Genomic DNA, 6,491 nt, shown 5'->3' on the forward strand with positions numbered 1-6,491 from the left:
AAAAGTGCTCACCCAGTAAATTATTTTGCCCACAAGAAATTGGGCACCATAATAATTATCATAAAACTAGTACCAACGTGCATATCTTGAAATCAACTTGCATTTTGAAATTAATGTTGAATAATGAAAGTGATGCATCTATTCTTAACATTTGCCAATTTATTCATTTACCATCACTGCAAAAAGCGTGTTTAGGGATTAAACACCTTTCTTGCACCACATTTCTAAACATGCTTGATTCCTAAACCCTATAGTGGCAGCCAGCCCTGATATATAGCTACTAATAGGGTTGGGCGAATCACCATAATTTTTCTGCCTCCGCAGGAGGTAGTATGCTTTGAAATTTACACCTAAAATGCCGCACATTGCGCGGCATGTAGGCCGATTGTACAAATTTATATTCTGACAAGTACTCTAATTTCCGCCCAATATCGAGAGCCCAATATATATCCCCCACCTCTTTGCGCGACATAAATTCGCCTATCGCCATTTCCGAATGTTCAAAAAGGTAATCACGCTTCCTTAGCATGTGCAATAAATTAGCATTAAAATTAATCTTATTCTATAGGGATTCTAGAAACGCCTAGCACGTGGCGCCAATGGCGTGGGTCTATCAAGTTAATGAATTATGCATTAGAATATTTTCAAACTCATATGTTGTATAATTGAAGACCGAATTAAAAAGACTAGCTTGCGTATGCCGTCCTGTAAACCAGACCAAAAATGCCATACTGCGCAGGTCAGCAACCAATCACGGCGCGCCTTTGTCATGACGTCAGACGCAAACTAGTCTTTTGTAATTCGGTCTTTAATCTAGGTTGTAACCTCAGCGCTCATCAGCAGCCACGGCACCTCAATGCCTTCTGTGTGATCAGCAGCTTTATCGTTGAAGACAAGTTGGAAAACCGTTATGCTGTGGCAATGGGAATACACCTCAAACAAGGTTTAATTTCATGATTACATGAAACCTGATTATTAATGCAAAAACTTTGGCTGGAGAAGTTGAAGCTGACGTTCATGGCGACACTTTGGATGTGATAATTTGACATCATGGATTGTTTTGTGCAAAATTGGAGGTATTTTTGTGCCACGGCGAGTCAGCAGACCGACTGGCATGCATGCTAGGCTCGACTAGGCCACAATCATGATCCGATGCATTTGAACTGCAATGTATGGTATGATACGCCTAGCCGCGCCTATGGCCGGCTTCATTGCTGCCCGGGCATTGCTGTTCAAATACATGTACTAAAGTATTGCAATTTTATTGCGTTGATATAATTCGTTTTAAAGTATTTGCTTCCCCAATTCCCATGCGTGGTTGTGTTTTATGTTCTACTGAGTACTGTTGCAATATTTTTGCATGCATACCCATGACCGTTTCAAGACTTTGACTGAGAAATTAGCTTTTTGTTTGTTAAGATAAAATAAAAATAAAATGCAAGAATCATCTTTCCCCACAATACTTCTTACAAACAAGGTGTTGATATTGGCCCTTTCGATGCAAGACAAAGCACAAATGAAGGAAACAAAACAAAACAATAATGTTTTTGATTTTTATTCAATTACACATACAAAAGAGTAATGACCTATAAAAAGACCCCCTAAATATAATAATATTAATATTATTTTAGTCCTGAATACAAAATATAATAAACAAGCATTAAAAAATCTGAAACGTTACAATCGTAATTTTCAGTCAAAAAATCCACGAGAAATGACTCTTGATACAACTTGGGCATATATGCATTTAAAAAACAGAAACGGCTGCCTGCATCTGGAACTCTTCATATCTGAAAGTTTGAAAATTATCTGCAAGATTGCAAGATGGCTTTAGGTGACCGTGGTCCTATTGGCTAATGCACAAATTTAGATTTTCTTTCTATTTAAATAATATGTTAAAGCTTATGCCCTGTAGATTACATTCGGTTCTTGAGATATGGCCTGTCAAAATGGTGCGAACCCAAAACAAAAAATTGGCAACAACTTTCTTTTTATTTTCTATATTTTGACAAGTCCAGTTGCCAGATGATTTTCTAATTACATGTATGAATTATGCAAAGTAAAGATTTCAGATACAATTAAAAGAGCTATAGTAGGCCTACTGAGGCATGGTACATGGGTAGAACACACACTGTAGACCTACTACAAAATTACGGTTGCGTTTTGGCAAATTTCAATTTGCATAATTAATTTGGGCCACTTATTAGAAAAGTTGATTAGGGCCCTAATTAATTATGCAAATGGAAATTTGCATTTAGAAAGGCATTCATGGGTTTTATATCTTATTTTGTAGCCGATCTGAACCACAGCAGCAAACGATACTATCCCATTACGCACTGCAGGGTGGAGTGTGGATTTGCGAGTGCCATAGAAAATGCACACAAAAGTTCGCCCGTTTAAACTTGCTATTACTCGCTCAAATTTGGGCCGCTTAGATTCCCATCCACATAAATAACACCCCTAAACTATAATGAAAGCGTCCTTGGTACCTTACCGTATGCGGTTCCTTCTTTTTCTTACAAATGAATGACAAAAAAGATCAATTTTACCAGCCAAATTCGGGAAATTCAGTTTTTGCGCATGTGCAGTATTATGTATGACGTCATTTATCAGAGAACTCGTGTCAAGGGTCACGTTGAAAAGTAAACAGTGGCCTGTCACATTGTTTGCCGAGTCCGGAGCAGTGATTTTTTCGTAAGTAAAAGCATATATTTTCTATGATTTCATAGTTGTATTTTAATATTGGAAGCTGCATTTGGCGAGCAAGATATTGTTTTTTCACGAAATTGCATTTGGTGACCAGAAAGTGAGTAAAAGGAAGGATTATTGACGCTAAAAATTGTCATGATGGTAGCTATTTTAATGTCGCCAGTTTCAGCATGTGCTGATTTTTACTTCGGAAATCAGTGTTTGTTCTTCCGTTTTGTGTTTAAATTGTCTTCTAATCGAATGTCCACGTTCAATGTCATGTTGAGACAATTGTGTGGATGTTTTACTCAACCCAAATATGAAACTTAAAACAAGCCAACCATTGTTTATACACCATTTTGGAAAGAGTAAGAGTGTAAGCAAATGAATTCGGCATTTTCGGTCTGTGCCACAGAATTAGAGATGAAAGAACCGGGACTCGATCACCATCTTGATGCAGGCATGGAACAAAAATTGGGGGTATTCCGTTTCCCTCAGAATGCTCTCGAGGCATTTGTTGTCATGCAAGCCGCGCGATATGGCATACTAAGTTTAAGCGTAATTTGACATGCTTCACAGTGGCGTAGCCGTAGTGTCATCATGGTCAAAGGGCTTGTGCCCCCCCATCAGACCCGGTGCCTGTGCCCCCCCAATCATGGTCGGTGCTACCCCCCCATGTGATGATCCATGCTACGCCAATGTGCCCTCCAAATCCAATCGACATGATCGATAAGAAATCGTCAAGAAACGTAGGACTGCCCCCCCCATCATGGTCGGTGTCACCCCAAACCCCCACCCCCACATGACTCACTACGTCACTGCCATGCCTGCTTATGATATATTGATCGTGGCGGGCGTGACAGCTCAGTTGGGCGACCTCCCCCCCCCAAAAAAAAATCATAAAAATGTTTCTACAAATCCGATTGTGTGTTTTATGGTGTGTTTTTTTTTTTTTTTTTTGGGGGGGTTTGTTGTTGTTTTTCCTGTAGTATTAATAAACCTGATATTTTCATTTTCTATACATTACAGGTGCTCGCCAGATTTGGGGCTCTGCAAGTTGTTTTTCTTTGAGGACTCGCTCATCAAATACTTCGATGGCCGGGGACACTTTTGATATTTACAAAGACTCAGTTGACTGGTCGGTCACTCCATTCAACAAGCCAGGGGCAACGGTTCGAGCATGGCAGGTGTCGAACTTACTCGAAATATTGCAGGAATTTAGCCAGATATTATTTCTTCATGTGGGAACAAACACATGAAATTCCGACTTTGTTTCTCGAACTGCTGCAGAATTTACATAATTGTGATATGCTTGTACCCTGAAAAAAAAAAATGAGGCAGTTCTACTGTTCTGACTTGGACAAATGACATAAAATTACTTGACATTCAAAATTCAGACCTGGGCACAAATTACTTCACTTCACATTTGCAGTTGAAAAACGTTGAAAGCCAGACTGTTCCGAACATGACCTGCTTCATCTCAACAGAGATGAGGGGAACTATAATTTTGTAGAACAAGTTGTCGGTGTAGCAGCATCAGGTACAACGCCTATGATAAGGCAGAAATGTGCAAAAGATGGTGTTATTTGCAGCTGATAATTATTTAATATTATTAATAATTATTTAATAATAATTAAATAATTTAGTTATTTTATTTTTACTACTACTGAATAAAAATGAAAAATATAACAGAAACTTGGAACATTCATATGTATCTTTTTTGTTTTAGCATGATTTTTTTTCCATTCAATCATCCATAAGGGGCGCACCATTTGATTTCCAGGTGGGGAACAGGTTTTTTTTTAAACAAAAACTTTGCCCGATAGTAAGACAGGGAAAAAACTTTGCTCACTAGTGAGACGAAAAAACTTCGCCCCCACTAGTGTAACAGGGAAAAAAATTTGCTTCGCTGATGATTTTAAAAATTCTCCCCCAACAAATTGAAGAAAAAAAATTGGCGGAAAAAAATTCTGCCTGACACAAACTCTGATGCCCCCATAATCAAATGGTGTGTCCCTAAGGTAGCGATCGTTATTTACGATGGGATAGAGGGGGAAATGGGCATTTGGAGGGGGGACCCCCAAAATTTTTTGGGGGTCTGGGGGGGGGGGGAACACAAATTTTTTTTTGTTGAATTAAAAGGGGGGAGTGGAGAAATTTGGGAAAACAAGGGGAATCCGAAAATTTTGAGCAGACGCGAGGGGGGGAACACAATTTTTTTGTCAATATTTTTTCCAAAACACCCATTACCCCTCCTGCCGTAAATAACGATCAGTCCCTAAGTAGTATTTATTATGCCCGCCAATAATCAACTGCAATGCCGGAGCTAGGATTTTTTTCTTGACTCGATGAGGGTGTGAAAAAAAAAAAAAATGCCGAAAATAATATTTTTCTGTGATTATTCAGCTGTCTGTGGGAATAAAAGGGGGGAAATCCTCCTGCCCTCCTCTACCATGGACTGTCAGTCACTAATTGCTTGCATCCTTTTGACCTGTCAAAAATCCCACCAGGCTCTTAGGGGCTATCATTTTCTTCAAAAGGGGGTCCCAAATATATGGGGGGGTGGGGTTCATACATTTTGAAAAGAAAAATGGGGGGTCATAAAATATTTGATGACCAAAATGTAGGGAGTCACAAGATGACCACAGATAGTGTGTTTATTTTATTCCAAAAAAAATTTAGCCTACTAAGGAGGTAAGATGTATCGGTAGAAGGGGTCAAAAAAATTCTGTTGCGGAAATAGGGGGTCACAATTTTATTGATGCCGACATTTTGTATATTTGGGAACCCCCCCTTCCGAAGAAAATGCTCGCCCCTTATTTGAACCACTCTATTAATGTTGAGTAATTACTTGCAAAAATGTTGAATTGCAAGTTGTATTTTTAATTAATCTTGAAACCACTGATTTTAGTCACAAACGTTTCAGGAGTTCATTATTATGTAGGCCTATATAACCTATTTATTTGCCCAATATTTAAAATTATTGGTATTTTTATTTTATTTTTCAATAACATGTACCCCCCCCCCACCACTTGGACGACCTTGGTGGAACTTAACTGTCCAATCAGGAGCGATCAATTAGTGAAAGGTCATGACCTGCTGATTGTGGCAAAATCAAAACACACTGCAGTCAAAAATGGCGAGATTTGACTGGGACCGATTGTGACTTCGATCAAATAAACCGTGGTCTTGAATTTCTTAAAAGAAGTCCTGGCTTAAAACTATGGTATTTTTCATGACAAAACATATCAATCTTTGATATTCTGAAGTATAAATTTGTTGGGCAAAGCGGAACATCGTTTATTTAGACTGTTTTTGCTACGGAAAAATAGGAAAATTTTCCAATTTTGCGAGGGGTAAAATCTAATTGAAGATCTAATTTTTCTTCAGAATCATGTACATAAATCATGAATCATGTATGGTTAAATTGACTGTTTTTAAAAGAGTTAATGAAATACGAAAATTTTGAATGGCTTTCGGTCCATGTTTTGCTCTACATGGAGGTCACTGAGTGTAGCGTGTGTACACTGAATCTAAGCCCGCTACGGCCCGTGACCTGAGCGCTGACTGTCTCGTCTTGCAGTTCGTTCGTTTCGATAATTAAACAACCTCTTCTCTCTCGGAAGATTTGACTGGGAACGAAATGTATGCCAGGCGACAAATTGCAAGGCCTCCAGGAAAGTTGTCAAATTTGATCCGAATCTTCTCTTGTTTTCCTATTCAATGAATATTTACAAACTCGTTGTCTTGAAAATCAGAATGCTGTGATGCTGCGATCGACCGGACGTCTATCGCGAAGGAAG

General features: G+C 38.7%; 1 long non-coding RNA gene across 1 annotated transcript; it reads left to right on the forward strand.

Annotated features, from left to right (window-relative positions):
• Nucleotides 1-2,548: 2,548 nt before the first annotated feature.
• LOC140170459 (uncharacterized) lies at nucleotides 2,549-4,383 on the forward strand. Its single transcript, XR_011861551.1, has 2 exons — nucleotides 2,549-2,694; nucleotides 3,718-4,383. It is a non-coding gene; the product is annotated as an uncharacterized lncRNA (long non-coding RNA).
• The last annotated feature ends 2,108 nt before the right edge of the window (nucleotides 4,384-6,491 follow it).

This window comes from Amphiura filiformis, chromosome 14 (assembly GCF_039555335.1).
Source record: "Amphiura filiformis chromosome 14, Afil_fr2py, whole genome shotgun sequence".
In the NCBI taxonomy this organism is placed as follows: Eukaryota; Metazoa; Echinodermata; class Ophiuroidea; order Amphilepidida; family Amphiuridae; genus Amphiura; species Amphiura filiformis.